This window comes from Talpa occidentalis, unplaced genomic scaffold (assembly GCF_014898055.3).
Source record: "Talpa occidentalis isolate TD23 unplaced genomic scaffold, MPIMG_talOcc4v2.1 talOcc4.9, whole genome shotgun sequence".
Lineage (NCBI taxonomy): Eukaryota > Metazoa > Chordata > Mammalia > Eulipotyphla > Talpidae > Talpa > Talpa occidentalis.
The window spans coordinates 108,764,619-108,791,901 of record NW_023605305.1 but is presented as its reverse complement, the minus strand read 5'-3'; the positions used below and the strand labels follow the sequence as shown (position 1 = coordinate 108,791,901).

At 47.0% G+C, this 27,283-nt stretch overlaps 1 long non-coding RNA gene across 1 annotated transcript in view; it reads right to left on the bottom strand.

Moving 5' to 3' along the window:
• The window catches only part of LOC119236667 (uncharacterized), a 139,077-nt gene extending 112,006 nt beyond the window's left edge, over positions 1-27,071 (bottom strand). The window contains exons 1-2 of the long non-coding RNA XR_008550418.1: positions 27,005-27,071; positions 26,003-26,108 (exon numbers count right to left, since the gene is read on the bottom strand). This is a non-coding gene — a long non-coding RNA (uncharacterized LOC119236667). The remainder of the gene's footprint in view (positions 1-26,002; positions 26,109-27,004) is intronic.
• Between the last annotated feature and the right edge of the window lie 212 nt (positions 27,072-27,283).

Here is a 27,283-nt window from a genome sequence, read left to right as displayed (position 1 = left end):
ATTTTACCAGGTACAAGGCAGGCAGGGGGGCCAGGGGGCCAGGAGGCTGGCAGGCCTCCTAGACCCCGGCGAGTCTTCATTTTCTGGGCTCTCTGGTGGTCTCTCCTGGTTCTGCTCTTGTTCTCTCTCTCTCTTCTAGTCATTCCGTTCCTCTGGCGTCCCATGATGCCGCCTATAAGCCCCATCTCAGCCCAGGTGTACCCACCTTCATATGCCCATACCCTACTCCAGATGCCCGCCACCAGGCATGCATTCAGGACCGCAGGGATCCATCATCCATCCTAATGACATAAGGAAAAGCCTAACAATCATTTACACTACACCCTCCCCCCACCTCTGGCCTACCCCCAGTTCTTGTGTGCGTAAATAAAATAAATCTTTAAAAACAAACCAAAAAAACAGGCTTATCACTTTGTGAACATGGTAAAATTCAAGTTGATTTTTTCCTACATGTTTTCAATATTCTAAATTTTCCATATTTTAAATGTTTGCTTTTATACTAAAAGAAAAGTTTAATGTAGCACATTCTATGCTTTACAGAAGGAACAGGCTACATTTGATCTAGAAGAGTTCTGGCAAGAGACACATACCATAACTAAGAAAATGAAACTGATGATTATTACAAACAGATCATGTTTTTTGTCCCTCAAGACTTGCATCTGTTGAAAGGGAAGTGAATAGACATGGAAGTCAAGAGCACAGTGGTCTCAAGCTATGATTTTGCTGTTGCTGGACCAAAGATGTGGTGTGTGGAATCCAGGGGCAGCTTGTGCCTCCTGCCCAGAGCATCTCTTGGGGGCAGCATTTCTGTGGTTCCCCTTCTGGTCAATATTCAGCTGCAAATGAACATTTGACTCAGGATTCTGAGCATTCAGCACCTTCCTGAGACACAGTATTACTGTCTTAAACATTATCAGACTAAGAAATCATCAGAAAAGGATATACTGATGTCACCAAAAAAGTAGACTTTGTCCACACAGGTCTTTATTATTGGCTTCTTACTGTTACCCAAATCATGTTCTAGGCTGCAAATCCACCCATGAACAAAACATAGTATGTCTTCCCACACATCTAACTTTTTGTTGGGGAAGACAGTGAACAGTAACTTGTAAATACAGCAATGGATATGAGGTCTGTGCTCATTCATTCCATCTAAACAGTATTTTTGAGAGCATATTTACATGCCTGACTATTTGCTGGATAAGGGGCTAAAACAATGAACTTCCTGACATTCTCAGCTTGCAGTCTAGTGGGGAGGACTGTGCCCTAAATGCTGTGATGGGGCAGCACATGGGGAAGTCTCCATCCCCTCCCTGAGAGGGCCCAAAAAGAACAACAACAACAAAAAAAAAAACCCACTATATTCTTGAGCAAGTTCATTTCTCTGAGCCGCTGATAAAATTATTGTGAGGATTAAGTGCGAAAGTACACAGCATACTGTTGAGTGCATAGTAGTTTGAAAAATAGAATCATCATCTGCTTGAATATTCCATAGCGCAGTACTGGACATACCAGCTAAACCATCGGCCACAACAACAGAGAATAACTGGTGGCATCTGTGTGGCTCATCAGCGTACAAAGGCCTTTCAGGTACATTCTATCACCTGATTCATGCAAAACCCTGGAGAGGTGGGTATAATGAGAAGGGCCCCTCAGCTGGGCCTCCTTCCCTGCTATCAGAAGAGCACAAAACAAGATTGCAGACCTCTCTGTGGCTAAGCTAAATGGAGGGAAGTCTGGAAACACAAGAATGGAAGAGGCCAAAACCTGGTCATCTTAAAGGGTGAACGGTGACAAATCACTCTGGTCCTGCACAAACTTGGGTCCAATGGCCCTGACCCCAACAATCAAACTTACCATCCTCTTCCTTGGCTTTGGGATTTATAATGAGATTTTTTCACTTGTGGATTTCCTTTCCTAATGTGTTAACACTGATTCCAGAAATAAAAGTTTGTATTTCCTGAGCTTACTCTGGCCAAGTCCCAAGAGGAAGTGGCTAGCAGCCATGAAGAAGTCAGGAGGCAAACTGGGCTGGGATGCAAAATCACCTGGTGTGCTGACAATCTGTACGGACAAGGTTATCCAAAAAAGGTTTATAAATGCGGGCTGTCTGCTGTGATTTCTCTTTTCCTTTCTCTTCATTGCTTTTTTTTTTTTTTTTATTTCCTTTTTTTCTCTTTTCCCTCTTCTGGCCCTGGGTGCTTAGTATCAGGCCCTATTTATATATGCTTTTCAGAATGGGAGCTGTGGACACCCTTCTTGATAAACGACATTTTCCTTTCAAATCCTAAGTACTATCTTGTTTCTCAAATGTCAAGGATGAGTGAGAACTGGGGCTTTAATGAGCTAGGCATGTTAGAGAACTGCTTAACCTCTGCCTGAGCTCCAGGCTTCCCTACCGCCCCTGTTCCCACCCCCCACCCACCTCCTCAGCGCCCAATGGGTAGATTAAACTGCTCCCCTGTTCTTCCCACTACCTCTTTTCCCCTGCAGTAGGCCTGGTCTCTAGAAGCCTCTTGACCTTTATTCTCTCCACCTCCAGTTCAGCCTTAACACCACTACCGAAATGATCCTTCTAAAAAGGCCGACTCTCCACATTACTTTTATAACTTCAAAGAAAATAATAAAGATAAAAATAATAAAACTCATCTACTCATATTACTCCTATGCTTAAAATTCTGTAGTTAGAGGAGAAAGTCCACACTCCTTAGCTTGAGCCATGGCTTCTTGATCAACTGCAGCAGACTTCAGTCTTATCTCTTGCCATTTTGCAGTCCACACCCTACTCTCCAGCCCAACTGAATTTCTTAATTTCAGACTTTCCCATAGGTTAACTCGTTCCTGGAAACCTCGATAAGTATTATTTATCACTATCTCTGCCATAGCTATTTCTTTTTTTTTTTAAAGATTTATTTATGCATACAAGAATTGGGGTACAGGCCAGAGGTGTGTGGTGGGGGGTGAGAGGATTCACCAAAGACAGAGTGGGGAACAGAAAAGGTGGATACACTGGAATACACTGATGAGGGGAGCAGCAGGCGAGACCAGAGAGGTCTACTGCACCATGTGGGTAGCTCCCTGGCCGGCCGGTGCTCGAACTCATCTGCAGAGGCTGCGGACAGCTTCACAGTGCTGTGCTTAACCCCCTGTGCCACCAGGGAGGCCCCTTAGCTATTTCTTAACCCACTCTTAGAGGATCATTTTCAAAATGGTAAAGTCATGCTTCATACAGGTAAAAAATGAACAAATGTTGATATAACTCATCAATAAGGGGGGAACCAGGCAGCACTCCGTCTGCCCACCTGTGACTATTGCAGGTGCTTCTTTTCACCAACTCTCTCCCTCCACAGGGCAGCAGCCTCCCTGCCTGCCCGTGACCTGTACCTGCCAGGACTTCTCACTGACCTCCCTCAGTGGAGGCCGCTCTCCTCAAGGCTGTCCGCCTGTGACCACGTAGGCCTCTCTTAGCAAACCTGTCCTTTTTGGGGCAGCTCTTTCTGCTCGCTTGTGTCTATGCAAGTGTCTTTTACTATCTTATCCCTTTTCTAATAAACCTGCTCTTTTTTTTTTTTTAGATTTATTTATTTTTATTTATACAAGCACTGGGTACAGTCAGAAGCGCAGGAGGGTGAGAGAATTCACCAGAGCCAGAGGGGGGAACAGAACAGGCAGACTGACGAAGTACACTGCTGAGGGGAGCAGCAGGCACGGCAGGAGAGGTCTGCGTGCCATGTGGGGACCCTCCTCCGGTGGCCGGGGAGCAGCCGGGAATCGAACCAGCGCTGCAGAGGCTGTGGGCAGCTTCGCAACCCAGTGCTCAACCGCTGCACCACCAGGGAGGCCCTAAACCTCCTCTTTAAATATCAAAAAAATGAAAAAGAAAGGAGGGAACCAGGAGATTCTAAGACTATTCTAAGTGAGAAATAAACTTCAGGAGATTTCTTCTCTACCGAAGAAAATTCATTTGCATGGCCATGAACTGGAACAATCTGCAGCACACTCCGGACAGGAAACATCTGAATGGCCACCCTCCCTCCATTAAGTCAGCTTTCAGGTCCTTGTGAACTTTCATCCTGCAGAGCTATAAAGAGCCTAGCAAAAGCAATCAAAAGTGCGGACCCCTCTAGAACCCAATAACCTGGAGCCCTGGGGCATGCACAGCATTCCCCTGGAAGAACCGCCAGGAAGCCTTTGCCTGCTTTCAAGTCTTTCACAATTTTCCTTCGCACCACAGTGCACTGTACTTATTTGCTTTTCGAAACCCCTACCAGACTGGGCTCTTGCAGCGGGAGGGCCATGCCATGTGAGAAGTCCTTTTGGGTTTCCGGAGCTGGAGGAGCTTCTGCAGGAGGTGGCTCCTATCTCCTGGAGCAGAGCAGCCTGAGCGAGCTGAGGCGGACAGGGGAGAATGCCACATGGCCCCCGCCCCTGCCCTGGGCTAGGAATATAAAACCATGACTGAGGCCTGGTATCTGTTTTCAAAAAACGGTCTACAAGGGTAACAAATCAGTGCTCACCACACAGTCTGTAAGAGCTATGAAGTCCAGCACGTGAGCTTCAGGGACTCCAGTGAACTGTTTCCCACAGCCAGGTCTGAGGAAGGCCCAGCACAGAGGAGAGGTCTGTGAACACAGACACTGTCTCGAGGAAAAGTGCCGGCTCTATAGAAACCCTTTGACAGACTCCCTTCTTTTCCGACCACTCTACCTCGGCGAGAATTTGTTGGCAGGTGGTGGAGGAGAAGCACCCTCACGTCTCAGGGTGCAAGTCTTCACTACTGGTGGGTCCCCTCAGCGTTCCCAGAACCTCAGGCAACCAGCAAAGAACATGGTGTTGGTGCCAATCAGGAAAGGGTTTTCTCCCCTGGACTGCGGTCCTGTGAGGCGGGGGCGCAGGGGGTGGGGGTGGTGGGTCTCTGCATAGCCTGCTGTGTCCTGGCACTCACTGACTGGGTCTATGGAAGAGAAGAAAAAGGCAGGCGGGAGGAAGTGGGAGGAGGCAGGCGAGCAGGAGGAGGGAGGGAGGAGGCGGGAGAAACAGGGGGAGAAGAGCTAGAGTGGAGGCTGGCGACTGGGGTGCCCGTGTCGGGCAGCGGGGGCTGGCTCCGTGCCCTCAGATGTAGTGAGCTGAAGACAGAAGTCCTTCAGCTACATGGAACATCAAACAACTCTTGATTTACTTTTCTCCTCACCAGGTAATCCTTCAGTCTCCCCTACACTCTGAGCTGCCAGATAAGAAAGGCTGCGGTCAGCCTGCTGGCAGGAACATTCCAGTCTGAGCACCTGCCCGTCCCTACCTGAGTCGTGGTCCACACCTCAGCCTTAGCTGTTCATCAGGCCCTGGAGTGCCTACAAGGCCAAACCACTGGAAGTTCACCACCAAGGCGCCCCCTGACCCACAGGCCCCATGACCCCACCTCCTCGCCCCTTTAGCTATTGCCATGATGGCTGCCGTGTCTCTCCAGTCGCTGTTGATCTGGGCTGGCAAATCCTGACACCGCCCCGGGAGGTAACTGACAAGGCGCTCGGACAGCGTGCTCTTCTAGCAGCCTCCCTAGCCCCTCTGTGCCATCGGGTCAGGCCCAGCCTTGCATCCCAAGAAGGGGCAGGCACCTTGGGAACCTGCTCAGGACCCTTGCCCCCCGGGGGTCAGCCCACTGCCAGAGAGCCAGCGGCCCCTCAGCCACACCTGGCCCATGCCCACACCGGCTCCCGCAGGCAAGGCAGGCCAGGGGCTCTGGGCTCAGCCCCGCTCACTGCCTGTGTGGCTCTGGGAAGACCACATCTCTGTCCCTCAGTTTCCTCATCTGTGAAATGAGGATAATAATGTGTCAGCCACAGTTCAGCGCAGGAAACAGGAAGCACTTGAGGCACTTCGAGCACAAAGTGGTGGTAGAGGGTTGGTGGCTGGGTGGGGCAGGATGGTAGGCTGAGGCGCCAGAGGAACTGCTCCCCGGGCCCGGGCAGGGCAGGGAGGAGGATGCGTGTCTGCACGGACCCCTGCCAGAAGCCTGGCGCACGACATCCCTCCCACCTGCTAAGCCCCACGGAGGGTCTAAGCCTGGAGCACAATATGCAGCCACCACCCTGGAAGGAGTCAGGCTGGGAAAGGCAGCGTTAGTGGGTATCATCCAGGGCTGACGCTCATGCCCGTCGTGGCCAGCCCAGGGAGGATGTAGGAGCGAGCACAGGTCCTGCCCCGCAGCAGCGCTAAGACTCCAGGGGCACCAGAAACTGGCCTCAGAAAGGAAAGTGGCCAATGCAGACGTGTGTCATGAAAAGGTGCGTGCAGAGCGAGCTCAGGGAGCTGTGAGGACAGAGGCACCTATGTTGGGGGCGGAGTGGGGGAAGTCAGTGCCGGCTTTCCAGCAGCATTGGTGTCTGGTAGGAAGCCTGAAGCAAGAACCAGAAATTAAACACACTAAACAGGATGAAACAAGGGTGTGTGTGTGAGAGAGACCGCAAGAAAGGGGAAGGGACAGAAACAAAGAGAGGGGAGAGGAAGGGAGGGAGAGAGGGCAGGCGGGCAGCGGCATGGAGGTCTCATGGGGCTCCACCTGTCATTTGGAAGAACCTGTGCTTCATCCTGTGGGCAGTGGGGAGCCACGGTGGTGTTCAAGCAGGGAGAAGAAGCATTACCGTCCTGGTTTTAGAACTAGCACTTGGATGTGCCTGTGCATCAGGCTGGCAGAGGACATGACCGCAGGATTTCACTTATGATATTGTCGCCAACTGGGCAGGAAATAATGGCTGCCTGGAGGCGGACGAGGGAAAAGGCAGAGCAGACTCAGGGGAGTTTAGGAGCAGGGTAGGAGCATGAGCAGAGGCGCCTGAGTGGCTGCCAGGTTTTGCGAGCAGACACACCCGAAGGGTGGGGTCCCCATCTACTCCTGGCACTTGATACCAGGGTGGTGCCCACCCACAGGCTCCCTGCCCCTGCCCTGAGTTCGAGAAAAGCCCCTTTGCTCCCATCAACCGAATGGCCTGCCTGCACACCAGTTCCACCAACATTTATTTATTAAGCAGCTATTATGTGCTAAGAACCAGGGAGGTTTTCCCTGCTCACCCAAGAGGGTTTTCAGTGGATGACTAAGGGACTCCACAGCAGGGTCGGGAGGCTGAAGGTGGGCAGGGAAAAGGGAAAAGCTATGGACACATAGCCTACATCAGGCCCTCTCTCCTCTCCCAGCGCTGGAGGAACTGGACCCCGACCTCTAACCCCCTCCCCACAGGAAGGTACAAGGACATCAGCAGGACCTTACACAAGGCCCCTGAGGCCTCACCTCTGGAACAGCCACCCATTGTGGCCTCTTTCTCCTGCCTTTGGCTGTGAGATCCTAGACGCAGGAAGAGGCTTACCTGCCCACTGACCCACAGGACTTGCTGCAATCATACAAGATATTCACTTGGAATCAAGGCATTTTCCCAGAGGCACTTTTCAATGGCTAGACATTGCCCCTTCCGGCGAGGTAACGTGAACTCCCTACCTGTTCACGGTCACAGCAGTACAAGTAAATTCTAGCCTCTGAGCCTAGAATAGACGCCTGCTTGGTAGAAAGGTCAGCGGCCTGGAGTCACCCTAGGAGAGTGTGTGCACTGGAAAATAACAACACTCTACATTCCTCATTTCTAAATCTTCTAAATTATTCCCATTTTGCAGATGATGAACCGAGGTTCAGATAGGTTAAGTGATGTGCTGGTCTGGGATCACATGGATACCAAATAGGCGGCTCAACTGGAATTTTAACCATGTCAGTCTGACACCAGTGCCTCTGTACTGACTACCTGGCCACTTACCCTGCTCTCTGGGGCCCTGCTCCCTGCCAAGTGGCACTACTTCCTAGGGAGGTGTGTCCCAGACAGATAGCCTCACATATCTGCCTTCTGGTTGTCTGGTTGGACCTAAGAGCAGAAGCTCCTGGAAAGGATAGGGTCTACAGAGCCCAGGCCAGCTCGCTGAGGGCCTGCTTGGAGCCCTGTGAGGTGCAGTCCCCTCTCTCCCTCCCCAGCTGGGGCACTGCAGAGTCCTGCTCTTGTCCCGACTTGTTTCAGGCACCCACAACTTCTGGGACTTACTATTCTTCCTCCCCCTCCAGTCCAGAGAGGCCTGTGAATCCCCCTGCTCTGGCATATGATCCAGCGCCTCAGCCTCCAGGTCTGAGGCTCCCACCCTGGATTTAATTTCCACCATCCCTAATGCTCTCAAATCCCCGGCTGAGACATCAGGCCAGGGTACAGCTGGCAGAGCTTACTCGTGTGCACTAGTAGGGTGGAGGGTAGGGTGGCGATGGGGAGAAGCCTTTAGGCCCCAAGTGGCTATTCCCCCTATAAGGGAGGAAAAATAATTTCCCCTCTGCACTTCTGAATTGTGGGTTGAGACCCCTGTAATAAAAGATTAACAAGAGAAAGACAAGCAGTTTATAAACATGTATTCCTAACGTATGCATGGAAGAGACCCAGCGGAAAATGAATTCGCTCTCCCAGGTGGTCTAAGCCACCACCTTAAGTACCATCTTAGCTAAAGACAAACGGAAGAAAGTTGGAGTGTCTGGGGAGGCCAGTTATGGAGGTGACCAGGGAAAGGAAGGTAAACAAGGGTAAGGCTGTCATGCAAATTTAAGGGGCAACTGAAGAAAAAAAATTATTTATTTTACCTGATAGGCTAGAGGCAGAGGGAGAACTAGCAAGGCAGAGGAAGAGGAAGAAGGTGCAGTTACCTACAAATATTGCCAGGTGCAGCTGCAGGTACAGGACGGGCAGGGGGGCTGCGAGGGCTAAGGTTGCCAGCTCCCACCCTCCCACCCCAGGGTGAAGGTCTGCCACCCACCCAGCAGGAGGGCCACAGTCAGCAGCAGCTCTGAGGAAAGAGACAGCGAGACCCCCACCTGCACTACTCCCTTTTCAAGGATTCCAAATAGCCACCCAGCTCCCTCTTCCACAGCAGCCTCTGGCTCTGGAGGTCACAGGTGGAGTTTGGACTGAAGCACTATGCAGATGTTGTCCCCTCTAGTTTGGGGGTGAGGGTGGTGTCCAGTCATCGGGGCCAGAGTTTGGCTCCTTATCCTGGTGGGAAAATTGGTGTGCGCCCAGCCCTGAAGGTAGCACCAGTGCCCTGAGGGAGGGGGGAGTCTAGGGCTCAGCCCTCCCCCCACCAAATCTTCTCTTCCCATAAGATATTCTGAGAGATGGGCCTCCCTGGTGGCCTGAGGGTTAAGTCTCAGCACTAGGGCTGCCTGAGGCCTGAGTTAGATCCCTGCCAGGGACCTGACCCTCATGGCACAGCAGCCCTCTTCTGTCTCCCCGCTGCTCCCCTCAGCAGTGTATTTCAGTAGAGCCACCTGCTCCCCACTCTGTCTCTGGTGAGTCCTCTCCCCCCACACACATCTCTGGCCTACACCCAAGTTCTTCTACACAAAAATAAATAAAATCTTTTTTTAAAAAAGATATTTTGAGGGCGAGAAAGCACACTCACATGACTTACTACAGTATATTGCTAGAATTGTTCTACTGTTGACAGTCTCTCACTGTGCCTAGTTTATAAATTAAACTTTATCACAGCAAATGTACATGTACGTACAGGCAAAAACATTTTCTACATCCAGGGTTTGGCACTATCCAGGGTTTCGGGCAAGCACGGGGCTGAGGAATGTGCCCCCACTGTCCGCAGCGAGGGCTACTGGGCAGACAGGGAGACAGCCCGACGGATGGGGAGCGCCTTTATAAATGTGTAAATCCTTCCCAAGAGTAATTTCCACTGTTTTCGGAGCCTCTCCTGTATCTTCTTTCTCAAAATAATCCACTCAAAATAATCCTGTGCCAAAGAGGCCTGATCTGAGGTGGCACATTCCGCTGCCTTCGCTCACCCCTGCCGAGACCTGGTGCAGAACCCGGCAGCTTTCAGGCGGGAAACACCTGGCCTAAGGTGAGGAGTGTAGTTCCTCGGGTCCCAGGACCTGCGCTGGGCAGCGCCTCCGGGCACACCGCGGCGCCCCCCGGGCTCTGAGCAGCACGGGCCGCCCCAGGCCTGGCAGGCGCCGGGGAATCAGCCTGTGGGGGCGCCGCTCGGCCGCTAGATGGCTTCGGGGTCTCCAGCCCCTGGGGAAGGGCCGTGAACAGCGACACAGCGGCCCGGAGGCAAAGGCTCACCTCTCCTCGTGGAGACCCGGGGCGCCCCTGCTGGGGACGTGGCCGCGCCCGGGCTGGGTCGGGGCCCCCGGTTAGCACCAGCCCCAACCCTGGGCAAGAGGACCTGGCTCTCCCCGCCGCCGCCCGCCCGCCCCCGAGTCCTTGGGGAACCCACACCCCGACACGCCGTCCCTGCTCGGGGCGCAGCGCAGGCAGACCGCTCGCCCCAAGCGCAAACACCCCCCCGCCCAGGCAGACACCCCCGACCCACACGCAGGGGCCCCCGGGCCTGAAGCCGGCTGTGCGTCCAGCTGCCAGAGGGACCCACACTGACCTTCAAGGCTGCCCCACAGCAAGCCCAGGCGGGAGCCGGCTGTGGACAGACCGCACTTCACCCCTCTCTGCCTCCTCCCCCCAGGGCTCCCCCGGATCCCCCCGAGGCGGCTCCCCGGGCGGGAGGTGCGGGTGCAGGGCGCCCCCGCGTGGCCAGAGCGGCCCTTGCAGCCTCGCCGCCCGGACCCCGCCCCTGCGCATGCGCACCTGCTCCGCCGCGGCCCTGGGCCCCGGGTCCACCCGCGTCCTGGCCGCCCCCCGGCCCGCGCCTGCGGGTCCCCTCGGACCCGGGTTGGCCCACCCACCCCAGACTCCCCCCGCCCCCGCCTTTTCCCTCCGAATCTTGTGTTATTCACAGCTTAAAATCCAGTATTCCGGGCCTGACCCGGTGGCGCAGTGGTTGAGCGCTGGGTTGCGAAGCTGCCCGCGGCCTCTGCAGCGCCGGTTCGATCCCCGGCTGGGTCCCACATGGCGCGCAGACCTCTCCTGCCGCCCGCTGCTCCCCTCAGCAGTGTACTTCGGTCCTTCTGCCTGCTCTGCTCCCCGCTCTGGCTCTGGTGAATTCTCTCACCCTCCCGCGCTTCTGACTGTGCCCAGTGCTTGTATGAATAAATAAATAAATAAATAAATAAATCTTTAGAAAAAAAAATTTCAGTATTCCGTGCATGTAAAAGGATGTCGTTAACCAAAATGTTAACTGGAAAACGTAATAGTTAACACTTGGGAGGCTGCATCCGTCAGGGTTGCAACATCACTTAATAACGCACATCTCTCTCCACTTTCCCGCCTGTCTTTCCCTGTAAGTAGCCACTGACCTAAATTCTGTATTTTTTCTTGCCTTTTCCCCACTTTTTCAAAAAATGTTAATTGCAAAATACCACATAAAATTCACCATGTTAATCCTTTTCACGTCTACAGCTCAGAAGTTTTTCATCATGTTGTAAACCATCATCACCATCCTTTCCCGTAACTCTTCTCATCTGATAAAACTGACATAAACAATCACTCCCCAATCCACCACCACGGCCACTCATTCCAGCCAGTCTCTAAGAATTTGAGAGCTCTTAAGAGTATCTTATATAAATGGAATAATGCAGTTTTTGTCCTTTTGTGAATGGTTGTTTCAATTAGCTTAATGTCCTTGATATTCACTCATGTAACATGTCAGAATGCCAATCCTTTCCGAGGCTGAATATTATCCCGTATGTTTGGAATGGTGATACAGATATGGAAGGTATGTATATACTCATATGTATGATCCCATTTTGTTTATCCACCCATCCATGGACACTTGGGCTGCTTCTGCATTTTAGCTATAATAATAATGCTATTAGGGGTGCACAAATCTCCTTAAGATCCTGCTTTTGGGCCTCCCTGGTGGTGCAGGGGTTAAAGTCTCATTGCCTTGAAGCTGTAGCCAGCCACAGCAGCATGAGTTCGATCCCCAGCCAGGGAGCTACCCACATGGTGCAGCAGACCTCTCCTGTCTCAACCGCTGCTCCCCTCAGCAGTGTATTTCAGTAGATCTGCCTGTTCTGCTCCCCACTGTCTCTGGTGAATCCTCTCACACCCCCCACTTCTGGCCTACACCATAGTTCTTGTATGCATAAATAAATAAAAATCTTTAAAAAAAAAAAAAAACCCTGCTTTTAATGGTTTGGGGTATATACCCAGAAATAGAATTGCTGAATCATATCGCAATTTTGTTTTTAATTTTTTTAGGAACCACCATACTGGTAGCTATACCATTTATATTCCCAACAGTACTCAAAATTCCAATTTTTCCATATTCTTGCCAACACTTGTTTTCTGTTTTTTGATAATATGTGTAGGTGGCATCTCAATATAGTTTTGACTTATATTTCCCTAAGGATTAGTGACACTGAGCATATTTCCATGTGGAAATGAATTTCCTCTGTCCCCCCAAATTGGGATTTTGATGGGGGTTGCATTGCATCTACAGATTCCTTTGGGTAGTTGCTCTGGGTAATATTTTAACAATATTAAGCCTTAATCCATGCACATGGGCTGTGTTTCCATTTCTGTATCATGATTCTGGTGTTGCTTATGTAACTATACATACGTGTCATAATCTGCAGTGCTAACCCAAAAAGGGGTCAAGTTTTCTGTGTATAAATCATAACTTAATAATATGGAATATTATGGCCAGGTTTGAGATAAATTTGGAATATAGAACAGTGGGACCTGCTGATGGACTAACTAGGATGGAGGAGGCCAGTGGCTCATCCCATGTCTACAGATTTTTGTTTTCTTCCAAAGGTTTCCCTCCTTTCAGGCTGTGGGCTAGATTTTACAACTTACTTTTATTGACTAGAATGCAGCAGAAGTGACAGTATCTGACTTTAAAGATTAGGACAGAGAAAGCAGCAGCGCTTTCTTCTTGTTCTCTCCTGGGTCCCACACTCCAGGGGAAGCCAGCTGCCACATCCTAAGAACATTCAAGCAGCTTTCTTGAGCAGTCTTGGACAGTGAGGGACTAGGTTTCCTGTCAACAGCATGAATGTGCCAAGAGAGGAGGAGATAACAAAGTGAATGGAAAATAGAGGACTGATGAGAGGGGGACTTTGAGGAAGGCTCTGTGTAACACTGTCATGGACAACATTTGGTCCCTTACTTTGTCCTTTAGAAGCCTCTTTAATTCATGGCACCTAATGCCTCAACCTCTCTACCAAAATCTATTCATAACATCCCCTTGATGCACACAAGGCATGCTTGATAACAAATTAAAGAGTTGGCCTTTCCAGGGGTGTCTGCAGTCTATGAAGAGATACATATCTGAGAAATAAAACTAGAAATTATTTAATGGGAAATAGGAAGATTTATTGAAATTCCACACTTGTTTGCCAGCTGCCTAAAATCATTCTGAGTCCTCAGGGTCTCCTTCACCCTGGAGCTGGCCCCAAAGGTCTTAGAGCCAAGAGGTGGCTGAATAAAGCAAAGATTAAGGGAAGAAGGCAGCGTCCAAGAGAGTCACCATAATGGAGAAAGTGGCTCCATCCAAGAGCCCTGAGATCAGAATGGAGCACCCTGGAGCTGACAGTGTAGAGAATCTGCAGTGAAAGCACTTGATAGAGGGAGAGAAGCAATGGGAAGTGAGGCAAGAGGCAGGAGAAGCGAGCATCCCCCCAAAATTAAGAAATCACCTAGCTGTGCAACTGCACTTGATCTGCAAAGTGGGAGATGTGTCCATTGTGGAAATCACTCCCCATGTCCAGCTTCGGTCTAGGCAGGAGAGAATGCAGGGAGGTCTGATTGGAACTAAATTATACCGCTCTTCCTTTCAAACCTAATCGAAGATTAAATTCTCATGGTACTGTACCTGGGGTAGGCAGTGGGGGAAACTTCAGAGATCTGGGAAATAGGGAGAGAGGGGACATGCATGGTGGGGGAGCCTGGGCAACACCGCTGTCTACTGAAGAGGATTCCCTTGCCAGCAAGAAGGCACAAAATATAAGGAGACACTCTCAAGACAAGACGAACGCAGAGCTGGTCCCTAAGAGTGAGTGTGTCCTTAAGTTTGTGCCCTAGGAACCTCACTTGCATTGCTTACATCTCAACCCTGTCTTTCCTTGGGCTCTGATTACATCCTAAAAATGAAAAGAGAACAGGGGTACGTCGCGAGGTCTAGTCTCTCTGGCTGGGCTGCTGTTTTCATCATGCTGAGTCTGCTCCCTCTGTCCTGCGCTCTCAACCCCGTTCATCAGATGGAATCTGCCCAGAAAACAAGCCACTCTCCACACTGCAGGCAGATTCAATTCCTTGTGTCAACTCACCCTTCATTCGCTCCCCACACTTACCACCTGCCACTCAGCGCCACAGCTCGTCAGACATGATTTATAGATGTGTCCACCATCTCTATACAGAATATCTGAGCCGAGCCTCCCCAACATCCAGTCATCCCTAATTTCCTGCGCTTGTTAATTTAGCCCCATTCCCAACTCTGTCCATACCTCCACTCTCTCATGTTGCCTTACAGCCTCAAGACACTGGGAGCATTTTAAGTGTTTACACTCAAGGGCTGGGGAAGACATCCTAAAATACCCCGGTGTGACTTTCCATGAATGCATGAGTCACTGAGCAAAGCCACTGTCAGACTAGGGCTAGCACCCAGAAACCAAGGCTCTGGCCCTCCTCCCGTCTCATATTCCTGCACCACACTAAATCCCACCATGGTTTGGGGTGCGTCACTTGGCTCTTCTCCTAGAACTCTCGACCTGAGCTCTACATGCAGCCGTCCAAAAACACGATAAAACCTGACCTCATCACTGAATTGGACTAAAGTCCTGGTGACCATTTAAATAAGTGTATTTGAGCTCTGAATATTTCATGGCAAGTACAGTAGACAAACCAACATGATTTATTAATGGCTGATCAGTCATCATGGATATAAATATATTTTACTGCACAGTGTCAGCCAAAGACACAGTGTCAAAGGACAAGGCTAATGTGGCCAAGTGGCATTACCCAAACTCACTTTGACTTCTGACAAAGTTTCTTCCATCATGAGGGCCTTTCAGTCACCAGCTGGTGGGGATGAAGATGCAGTTTTCTTTAGCAGAGATGTTAATTTCTGATGTCTGAATTGGAGCTCAACATGTGCAGCTTTTCCGTCAACAAGCCACAGAAAAGAAATAAATAGTCCTAGTTATGTTAGGAGGGATTTAAGGTGCCATGAGAGACGCTCAGTAATCAGTTCTAGTCTCTCCTGCTGGAATGCTGTTTTTATCCTGCTGAATCTCTTACACTGCCCTTTGGGCTATGCTGTCAAATCCATTTCATGGCTAGGGCTCTGTGCAGGGCACAGAGAGTGCAGGTTTCTAAGCAGCGTGGGATTTGATACAGGACATTCCAAGCGCTGGAAGGGCAGGAGCAGTGGGGTAACTCCTGGACTCCACAGGACTCACCACATTTGAGACTGTCAATCTAACCCTGACCTTTCCATCGTTTGTTGTCAAGTAGTAATGAACATTTTCTGAGAATAATAAAATATAAAACCTAATTTATCTTGCATTATTTTTTATAGAATTCTGACTTTTCAAGGCTATTTTTTTTTCAATTTTTGCTGTCACAGTTCCATGAGTGTGCCTATTTTACCCCAACTTCACCATAGTTGGCTATATTCATTAAACATTTTCCTAAGTTTTTGCAATTAAGAGACACTTCATATTTTTTAAAGATTTATTTTTTTATTTATGCATACCAGACCTGGGGTACAGGCCAGAGGTGTGGGGTGGGGGGATGAGAGGATTCACCAGAGACAGAGTGGGGAGCAGAACAGGCAGATTGACTGAAATACACTGCTGAGGGGAGCAGCAGGCGAGTCAGGAGAGGTCTGCTGCGCCATGTGGGTTGTGCTGTGGCTGGCCGGGAATCGAACTAGTGCTACAGAGGCTGCAGATTGCTTCATAGGTTGCGTCTTAACCCTTGTGCCACCAGGGAGGCCCTGAAGAGACACTTTAAAAAATTATTCTTAAAACATCTTCCAAGACACCCCACAGGAGAAAATCCTAATAGGATAGTGGATTGTAGGCACACAGAGAAAAGGAATATATATTTTTTCCTTTAATTTTGCCATCACACTTGAAAAAAAATTCTTAAAGATTAACATTTTCCCTTCCACTTGTGTCAAAACCTACTCTTTTCATTTCTGTTTGTGAATTCTCTTCACATTCACTTTCCATCCACTGAGGGTCTACTTTAATCATAACTTTTATTTATGTGAGCAGTTAATTATTTTTTAAAATCATAACTTTAAATGAGATATTTAGGGCCTCCCCTGGTGGCGCAGGTGCTTGAGTGCAGTGCTGTAAAGCTGTCTGCGGCCTCTGCAGCACGGGTTCAATCCCGGCCAGCCGGCCAGCGAGGGTCCCACATGGCGCAGCAGACTTCTGTGTATTTCATCAGTCTGCCGGTTCTGTTCCCCGCTCTGTCTCTGGTGAATCCTCTCACCTTCCCGCACATCTGGCCTGTACCCCGGTTCTTGTATAAATAAATAAATAAATAAATAAATAAATAAATGAGGTATTTATATAGTGTAGAATTTAATCCTCTGGAACCTCTTAATAATATAAGCATTATTTCATTTGTTTTTCTAAACAGGTCCTTTGTTTTTATATCTTCCATTAGAATAAGACTTTAACATATATGGGGCCTCCCCGGTGGCGCAGCGGTTGAGCACTGGGTTGCGAAGCTGCCCGCAGCCTCTGTGGCGCCGGTTCGATCCCCGGCTGCTCCCCGGCCACTGGAGGAGGGTCCCACATGGCGCGCAGACCTCTCCTGCCGCCCGCTGCTCCCCTCAGCAGTGTACTTCGGCCCTTCTGCCTGCTCTGCTCCCCGCTCTGGCTCTGGTGAATTCTCTCACCCTCCCGCGCTTCTGACTGTACCCAGTGCATGTATAAACAAAACAAACAAACAAATAAATAAATAAATAAAGCATGCCTCTATTAAAAAAAAAAAAAAAGACTTTAACATATATGTAGACAATATGACATTAATAACTGTCATGTATTAAATCCCTATTATGTGCTAGACAGCAGGTGGTTGATATATCTCTCCTCTAGTCTTCCAAACAATTCATTTTACAAAGTAGAAACAATCATTGAAATGTTAAGCAATGTGCAAGATATTTTATGACATGGTCATGATTGGAAGGCAGGTCTTTCTGACTCAGTTCTATGTTCAATTCATGCATTCTTCACCCTCTCTAATTAATTTCTCCTTCAAGTATTTTTTTGCCAATTTTTTTCCTGCTTATATGATTTATCTCCTCTATTCTGTTTATGTGGTAAGTTACGTTGATTTTTATGACAATTTTATTTTTCATATTAATATTTTTTAAAGATTTACAATGAAAATAATAGACAAATGAAAATTAAAAATGTCCCATTATGGCTTAATTAACCAGCATAAATAGACTACGCAATCGAAAAAAAGTATACAACAAAAATTTAATGACTTAGTAAAACCAAAATCTAAGCTAGTTGATGTGTGTTAGTGGGGAGCTCCTCTCTATTCAGTGAATCAAAATAGCACTTACCCCAATATGTTTCTATTATGCTTTTAGTCTTTCCTTTGTTTTCTTACTTCCTGATGTTCTAAGATTCTTTCTTTATTTTCTTTAGTCATTCTTTTAAGGAAGATGTGCTGGGCCAATTCTCTTACTTGTCCTTCTGAAAATGGCTTGATTTCTCCTTCATTCCTGAAAGGTATTTTTACTGAGAATTCTGGGTTGATATTCCTTTCTTTCAGGACTTGAAGAATGCTAGCTTCCATGGTTGCTGCTGAGAAAACCCATAGCAATTCAAATTGTTTTAGCCTCCCAGCACCCCCACACCCCCACAGAAAAAGCATTTCTGGTCTTTGGCTGCTCGCAAGACTTCTTCTTTGCTTTTAGTTTTCAGAAATTTGATTATGGTGTGTGTGTTGGCATGGATTTCTTTGGGTTTGTGCTATTTGGGGCTTAGTTTCTTGAATCTGTAGGTTTATGTTTTTGCCACATTTAGGACATTTTGAGTTATTATTTCTTGAATATTTTTTCATCTCCTTCCAAGACCCTGGCAACACAACTGTTAGATATTTTGTTATAGCTCCATAAATCCCTGAGATTATGTTCATTTTTTTCTATTTTCTTTCTGTTGTTCAGATTGAATAATGTCTGTTATTCTAGCTTCAAATTCATGGATTCTTTCCTCTGTTCCCTCAGTTCTGCTGTTGATCCCATCCATTGAGTTTTAATTTTGTTGATTACATTTTTAAGTTCTAAAATTTCCAGTTGGCGCCTCCTATTTTTTTATGAACTTTCTATATTTCCATTGGTTACAAGTGTGTTCACAACTGCTCACTGAAGCATTATGATGACTACTCTCAAACCCTTTGTCAGATAATTCTAACACCTGTGTCATTTAGAGATGGGCATCTGATTGTTGTCTTTTCTCATTCACATTGAGAGATTTTCCTGATTCTTGCCTGAGTGATTTTTGCTTGAAACATGAATCTTTTGGGTATTATGCCATAGAACTTTGGATTTTATTTGAATTCTGTTTTAGCAGACTTTCTCTGACACTGCTTGTATCAGCACCACCTTTCTAGTCTCTACAGAATAGACTATGCATGGAGTGTAAGAGTTCCAGAATGGTTTGCAAAGTCCTTGGTGGTTTTGTGAAACACTACTATATGCAACAATAAAACCACTGACAGCGGTTTAAATAAAACAGCTGCTACCACTGTTCGGCCTCAGATGGCAGTTCAGTGGCAGGGCAAGCAGATGCTGAGCAAACTGTAGTCTCTGTGACAGGCCCACAGCCTAGGGCGTGTTTCATTGTCAAGTATGACCATGGAGACCGTGGCAGATCCTGGGCATGGAGAAGTGGTTGAAGGGAGCTTGGAGGAGCTGCACCATGGCAGGAGGCAGATGTGTCATGTCCAATGAGTTCAACACTGATGAACTATTGGAATTGGAGAGCCAAGAGGAGAGCAGTCAGGAAATCTGGGAGCTTCTAAAATGCTATACAAATTCCACAGAGGGCTTCATCCAGACACTACTGATGAAGCAGTGAGGTCTTCGCCAGTACAACCCCTCCAACTAGGCTGTCTGAACCCCCTCCAGGACCAGGTTCTGACTCAAAGTATTGTGCAAGTTTGAGCAGAACTTTGGGTGGGTCAACCTAACCTTGAAAAGTTCAGCCTCAGTAATTCTGACAGTTTCAACTGGACAGCTACATGCAAAAGAATGAAACTACACCACTGTCTCATACCACACACAAAAATCTACTCAAAAAGGGCCTCCCCTGGTGGTGCAGCAGTTGAGCGCTGGGTTGCAAGGCTGCCTGCAGCCTCTGCAGCACCAGTTCAATCCCCAGCCACCAGCGAGGGTCCCACCAAAAAAAAAAAAAAAAAAAAAAAAAAAAACCTACTCAAAATGAATGAAAGATTTTGATATAAAACCTGAAGCCATAAAATACACATGAGAAAACACAGGTAAAACTCTTCACAACGTAAGCTTCAGTAATGTCTTTGCATCTCCAAGGAAAAGAAAAGAATATAAAAACAATTGGTACTACATCAAACTAAAAAACTTCTGCACAGTGAAAGAGACCTAACCAAGACAAAAATACACCCTACTGACCTCCCTGGTGGCGCAAGAAGTTAAGCAGCACCACACTGTGAAGCAATCCTCAGTCTCTGCCTGCCAGGGAACAAACCACATGGCGCAGCAGACTTCTCCTGACTCACCCACTGCTCCCCTCAGTGGTGTATTTCAGTCAGTCTGCCTATTCTGTTTCCCACTCTGTCTCTGGTGAATCCTCTCTCCCCCTGCATCTCTGGCCTGTACCCCAACTCGTGTATGCATAAATAAATAAATCTTTAAAAAAAATTGGAAAAATACACCTTACTGAATGGAAGAAAATATTTGTATACCATTTATCTAAGAAGGGGCTTATATCAAAGATCTACAAGGAACTCATGCAACTCAACAAAAAGAAAACAATGGACAAAGAGCTAAATAGCAATTTTCAAAAGAAGACATACAGATGACTAACAGGCACATGAAATTACAAGAACACTATTTAAAATAACAAAAATAGCAGCATTCCATCTGCCCACCTGTGCCTATGCAGGTGCTTCTCTTCACCAACTCTCTTCCTCTGCAGGGCAGCAGCTTTCTGGCTGCCTGTGACCAGTACCATGCCAATCTTCTCTTCACTGACCTCCCTCAGTAGAGGCCGCTCTCCTCAAGGCCACCCACCTGCAACCATGCAGGCCTGTTTTAGCAAACCTGTCCCATTCAGGGCAGCTCTTCCTGCTTGCCTGTGTCTATACACATGTCCTTTATTTTTCTGTCCCTTTCCCTAATAAAACTGTTTTTTAAATATAAATAAATAAATAAATAAATAACAAAAATATATGTAGAATAATTTTAATAAAGCTGCAAAGCCGCTACATTAAAATAAGACATTGCTGACAGAAGCTAGAGAAGACCTACAGAAGTAAAGAGGTATATTATGTTCATGGATAGAAGAATTGATGCTGTTATGATGACAATTCTCACCATTTGTTCTACAGATAGCCTGCAATTCCAAGAAAAATTTAATAGGTCTTTTTTGCTGACATTGAAAAGCTTATTCTACAATTTATATGGACATGGACAGGTCTCAGAACAGCTAAGATACTCTGGAAGAAGAGCCAAAGCTCTAGGGCATATGCTATCTAATTTCAAGACTTATTAAAATAAAAAGATATAATAATGAAAGACAAGGTGGTACTGGCATAAGGATTGACAAATAGACCAATGGTATATGACAGAACCCAAAAATAGGCTCACGCATACATACCTCAATTGATTTTGACAAAATAGCCAAAGCAATTTAATGTAGGAAGAAAAAGTTGTGTTTTTTTAAAAATATTTATTTATTTATATAAGCACGGGGGTACAGGCCAGAGGCATGGGAGGGTGAAAGGTTTCACCAGAGCAGGGAGCAGAACAGGCAGATGGACCGAAGACAATGTTGAGGGGAGCAGCGGGCGAGACAGGAGAGGTCTGCTGCGCCATGTGGGGATCTCCCTGGCTGGCCGGAAATCGAACCCGCGCTGCAGAGGCTGCGGACACCTTCACAGCACTGCGCTCAACCCACTGCGCCACCAGGGAGGCCCAAGGAAGAAAAAGTTTTAAAATAAGCTGTGATGGAACAATTGGATGTCTGTGGGAGGAAATTAAGTGAATACTGACCACCCCTTCAACTTCTCCGAGTATTTCACAAAAATTAATTTTTGAGGGACCTCCCTGGTGGCGAAAGGGTTAAGCACAGCACTATGAAGCTATCCGCAGGCTCTGCAGCATGAGTTCGATCCCCGGACAACCAGGGAGCAATCCACATGATGAGGCAGACCTCTCCTGTCTCGCCTGCTGCTCCCCTCAGCAGTGTATTTCAGTCAATCTGCCTGTTCTGTTTCCCATTCTGCCTCTGGTGAGTCTTCTCACTCTCTGCATCTCTGGCCTATACCCCAGCTCTTGTATGCATAAATAAATAAATCTTAAAAAAAATAAAAATAAAAAATAAAATAAAATGAATCCATTTGCAAACCATATTATCTGACAAGGGTCTTGTATCCAGAATACATAAAGAATGTATATACTTGGGCCTCCCCGGTGGTGCAGCGGTTGAGCACTGGGTTGCGAAGCTGCCCGTAGCCTCTGCAGTGCCGGTTTGATCCCCAGCTGCTCCCCGGTCACTGGAGGAGGGTCCCGCATAGCGCGCAGACCTCTCCTGCCGCCCGCTGCTCCCCTCAGCAGTGCACCTCGGTCCTTCTGCTTGCTCTGCTCCCCGCTCTGGCTCTGGTGAATTCTCTCACCCTCCCGCGCTTCTGACTGTACCCAGTGCTTCTATAAATAAATAAATCTTTAAAAAAAAAAAAAAAGAATGCATATACTTAACAATAAAAACAAAAAAGATTTGAAATATATTTCTCCAAATACCCAAACAGGCAGCAAACACATAAAAGATGTTCAACGTCATTAGTTACTAGATAAATGTAAATCAAGGGCCTCTCTGGTGGCGCAAGGGGTTAAGCACAGCACTGTGAAACGGAGTTACCCACATGGTACAATCCTCTCAACCTCCCCCCTCACCCCATACCTCTGGCCTGTACCTCAATTCTTGTATGGATAAATAAATCTTTGAAAAACAAATTACAATATTAAAAAAAAAGTAAATCAAAACCACACTGAGCTACCAGCTCACACCAATTAGGATGGTTATTTATGATTAAAAAAAAAACAAAAACAGAAAACAAGAGAAACTGGAACCCTCTAGTACTGTTAGTGGGAGTATAAAATGGTGCAGTCATTATAGAAAGTAGTAAGGTAATTGCTCAAAAAATTCAAAGTAGATTTACATGTGATCCAGAGACTCCATTTCTGGCCATACAGCAAATGACTTGAAAGCACTATACACACAGAGTCAAAGCAATGTTATTTACAAAGCCAAATGGTAGAAGCAAGCCCAAGGTCCACTAGCAGGTGAATAAATAAATAAAATGTACTGTATACATACAATGGAAATATTATTCAGCCTGACAAAAGAAGAAAATTCTGACACATGCTACAATGTGAATGCACTTTGGGGGACATTATGCTGAGTGAAATCAGCCAGTCACCAAAAGAAAAATATAAATTAATTTCATTCGTATGAGATACCTAGCGTCATCAAGCACTTAGATACAGAATGCAAAGTGGTAGCTGCCAGGGGGCAGGGGAAGGAAGGAAGCAGAGTTGTGAAATGGGTAGAGTGTTTCAGTTTTGCAAGGTGGAGGTTTGTAAATTGGTTGCACAATAATGTGTTACTTAACACTAATGAGCTTTAAAAGTTAAGAAGGTAAATTTTACGTCTTGTGTATTTTACCACAACTAAAAATAAAAATAAAAAAGGAGGGAAAGAGCTATTCCAAAATTAAAAACAAGCCATATGAGTTATTCCTTTACCCCCATAAGGATGACTATAATAAATAATAATGGAATATTAGGGATATAGAAAAAGTAGAACCTGTACACATTACTGGTAGGATTATAAAATGACAATGCAGCTGCTGTGGGAAGTCTGGCAGTTACAAAAATAGTTCAATGTTACCATACAACCCAGCAATTCTACTTCTTATTTAAACTTAAAAGAGACATGAAGACATGTATTCAGACAAAAGCTGTTCACAAACGTTAACAGAGGCATTATCCCAACAGCTCCAAAGTGGAAAAAACTCAAATGTCCATCAGATAATGAACAAATAAAATGTAATATATATCCAAACAGAGCCTCCCTGGTGGCACAGGGGTTAAAGTCTAAGTGCTATCAAGCCATTGCCAACCACTTCAGCATGGGTTCGATCCCTGGGCAGGGAGCTGACCCACATGACCCAGCAGGCCCCTCCTGTCTCGCACACTGATCCCCTCAGCAGTACCTGTTCTGCTCCCCACCCTGTTTCTGGTGAAACCTCTCACCCACCATACCTCTGGCCTACACCCCAGTTCTTGTATGCATAAATAAAAATAAATCTTTTTTTAAAATGCAAGTAATGGAATATTATTCAATCATGAAAAGGAATGAAGTATTGATATCTGCTGTAAAGCGGATGAACCTTAAAAATGTTAAGTAAAAAAAGCCAGATACAACAGGTCACATATTATATGATTCCATTTATATGATTTATCCAAAAAAGGCAAAGCCATAGAGAGAGAAAGCACACTAATGATTGTCAGGGAATGGACGGATGGGGGAAATTAGACTAACTGCTAAACATATAGGGCTTCTTTGAGGAGATATGTAAATGTTCTGCAACTAGATAGTGGTGATGGTAAATATACTAAAAAAGCATGTTATGCGTTCTCTTTAAAATGCTGAATTTTAGGTCATGAGGACTATATCAATAAAACAAAAAGGTTTATTACTGGTAAGATAAGGTTAAGATTTGTTATTTGTCACCCAAGAGAAAAATTAAATGAGGGAATGAAAGTGAGGCGGCTGAGTGAGTCAGTGAAAACACAACAGAAATTCATTTTTCTTATTTTCCAGATAAAATACTTGAGCAATGTATTTAGCATAAGTAAATTTCCAATTTTGCTTTTACAAAACCCCTTCAGGCTTTAATGGTGTTTCTCATTCCTGTCCTTCATTTCTTAAGTTGGAAGTTGCTTGAAATCTTCCTGAGATTGCAAGTGGCTGTAAAGTATTTCTCTGAAGCAGCCTACCTGCACCGTCTCTAATTGTTCTCAACCTTTATTTAAAACAGAAATGGGCTGCAACAGGGATTTGTAAGATAAAATGAGAAACCACTAGATGGCACTACATCCTCTCTAGTTTGCAGTAAAGATGTCTGCGCGGAACATTTTTTGATCTTAAAGGGTATCTTTCTCGTACAGTGAAGCCCAGAGAACTGTCTATTCATTGGTCAAACCATTCATTTGCTGATGGCCTTAGGAGTTTTTCAAATTCTCTAGGTTTCAATGTCCACCTGTGCAAAATATGGGGGTTTGGCTACTTGATTTCCAAGCTCTGGTCAACTCTAAACTTCCTAGCTTTTACTGACTTAAAACCAGGATGACATCTGGAAAAATAGTAAGAATTGTGTCAACTTTATCATTTTATCCAGATCACTCAAACTAGTGCCTCCCTCACTTTCACTATTTCTGTTTCCAGTTAAGGAGGTGAGAGGCACTTCGACCTTCACCCTCTTAAGCACCTTTTACTGACAACTTAGAATAATAACACATAAACACTCTTGCTGTATTTTCCAACTTTTACTAACCATTTTTTCTTTTGATTCTCACAACAGCAGGTCTGAAGGTATTATCTCCAATGCACTTGGTGAAGAAATAAGGCTTGGAAGAGTTTAATTACTTAGTTAATGACTCACATGGCGAGCAAAGCACAGCCCCAGATCTTCCAACTACAAAGCTTGTACTCTTCATAACAATAAATTCCCTACCAATGGGAAAATACAGGCTTTGTGGGACCTGAAACATACACATTTACCCTGGCTATATTAGTTTTTCATCATGACTACAAATTGCCAGAAACTTAGTGGCTTAAGCAACCTAATTGTGTTGCTTTATCCTCTTAGAGGTCAGAAGTCCCCCATGAAAATTGAAAATTGGGGTGTTGAAAGGAGAATCTGTTTCCTTGACTTTCCCAGCTTCCAGTGTCCACCTGTACTGCTGGGCTGGTGTCCTCCTACCTCCCTCAAAACCAGCAGAGCAAGTCCTCCTCACACTGCATCACCCCGACCTTCTGCCTCCCTCTTTCACTTTTAAGGACTCTTAAAGTACATACAGTGTGTCCAGACAATCCAAAATAATCTCTCTATTTTAAGATCAGCAGACTGGCAAACTTAATCCCATCTGAAACCTTAATTTCCCTTTGTCATGTCACAGAACACATTCAGAGTTTCCACGGGTTAGGACATGACATCTTGTGCAAAGATGAGGAACTTATTCTGACTACCACACGAGGAGTCCTCTTTAAAAATACAAAGTTCCAATTATAAAATCAGATGTGATCCTATTTACACATAAACTTCATTATATTCATGGGGTATCTGTTAGTCCATATTTATTTGGTTTATTTATGGAGGCAAGTTCATATGATATAAAGTTAACCATTTTTGAAGCAAACATGGCTTGGTTTGCTTCACAGTGATATGAACCCTCTCCCTATCAAGTTCCAAATCCTTTTCATTTCCCCCAAAGATAACTTCATACCCATTACTCCCTTTCCTTCACCCCCTGGCAACTACTAATCTACTGTTTCTTATGGATTTACCTACTCAGGCTAGTTCATAAAACAGAATCATACAATTTTTTACCTTTTGTGACTTTCTAATTTCACTTAATAACAAAATGACCAAACATGTGATTGGAGAGTTGGAGTTTTGCAACAAATAACAGCTCAATCCTGGGGGTGGGGAGGGAAATTGGAACTGGAGATTTGCTGCCTTTTCTGGCTGGCAATACTTTGTGTGAGCATTGCCACATATCCTACCTGGGAGGAGGTAACATCATCTGGGCTGTGCTGCTCTTCAATCTGGACCCCCCCAGATTCTGCCTGATGTTGCTCTTCTCTTGATGAATTTCAATGTCTCCTTTCCCTGGAATAAACACGATGCTGAGTACAAAGGCTTGCAGTGAGTTCTGAATTTTTTCTGGGAAAGTATGGAGCCTGAGGGTTTGTGGAAACCCCAAATTTGTGGCCAAATGATCTCAAGTGACATGGCCCTGGGACTCCCCAAACTTGCAACTCGTGTCCGAAGTAGGGGTAGTTTTGTAGGCGCTGTTAATTTTAGACTGCATAAAGTCCTTAAGCTCTCCCTAGACTGTTTTGTGTGTGTGTGTGTGTGTGTGTGTGTGTGTGTGTTTTTAAGAGCTGGGGTACAGGCCAGAGATGCAGGGGGGTGAAAGGATCCACCAGAGACAGAGTGAGGGACAGAACAGGCAGACTGACTGAAATACACTGCTGAGGGGAGCAGTGCAGAGACAGGAGGGGTCTGCTGCGCCATGTGGGTAGCTCCCTGGCCAGCCGGGGTTCGAACTCGTGCTGCAGAGGCTGCGAATTGCTTCATCGTGCGGTGCTTACCCTTGCGCCATCAGGAAAGCCCTCCCTAGGCATTTTTAATGCTATGGTAAACAGAATTGTTTTAATTTCCTTTTCTATTTACTTATTTCTTTAACAAACACCGCTTGCTACAGGCCAGGCTCTATCATGCTTCATAAACACTGATTTTTCTCCCTCAACTAACTTCACACCCCAGAACCCGCCCGCTCTTCAAAGGCAGGGCCTTGACTGAAGACGTTCTTAGCATTTCTTAAAAGCCGACATCATCCCCTCAGCGCGCGCCCCGGTGTGAGACCCTCCCTGGCTCTGCCAACACCAGGCCCCGGGGCGACGGGACTTGGGGGCCTTTCTCAGGAAAATGTCCACAGCACCCCCCCCCACAGTTCCGGCGCGCGCAGGGGAGGCGCCCCCCAAAACACCCGCTGGAATTACCTTTGGTCCGACGGCTGCCTCGGGGCGTCCGGGCGCGCGCGGGTCGCCTCAGGCTTGGCGGGAAACACCTGAGGGCCGGGCGGCGCGGGGCGGCGGGGCCCGGGGCGGTGGCGGCGGGCGGAGCGGCGGGGCCCGGCGGCGGGGGCGGGGGGACCAGGGGCGGGGGGCGGGCCCGGGCGGCCGGGGCCGGGGGCGGGGGGCGGGGGGCGGTGCCTCGCCGCGCGCAGGCTCAGGCCTGGCGAGCCTCGGTCCAGGCCGCGCTCCCAGCCGTCGGGCCGG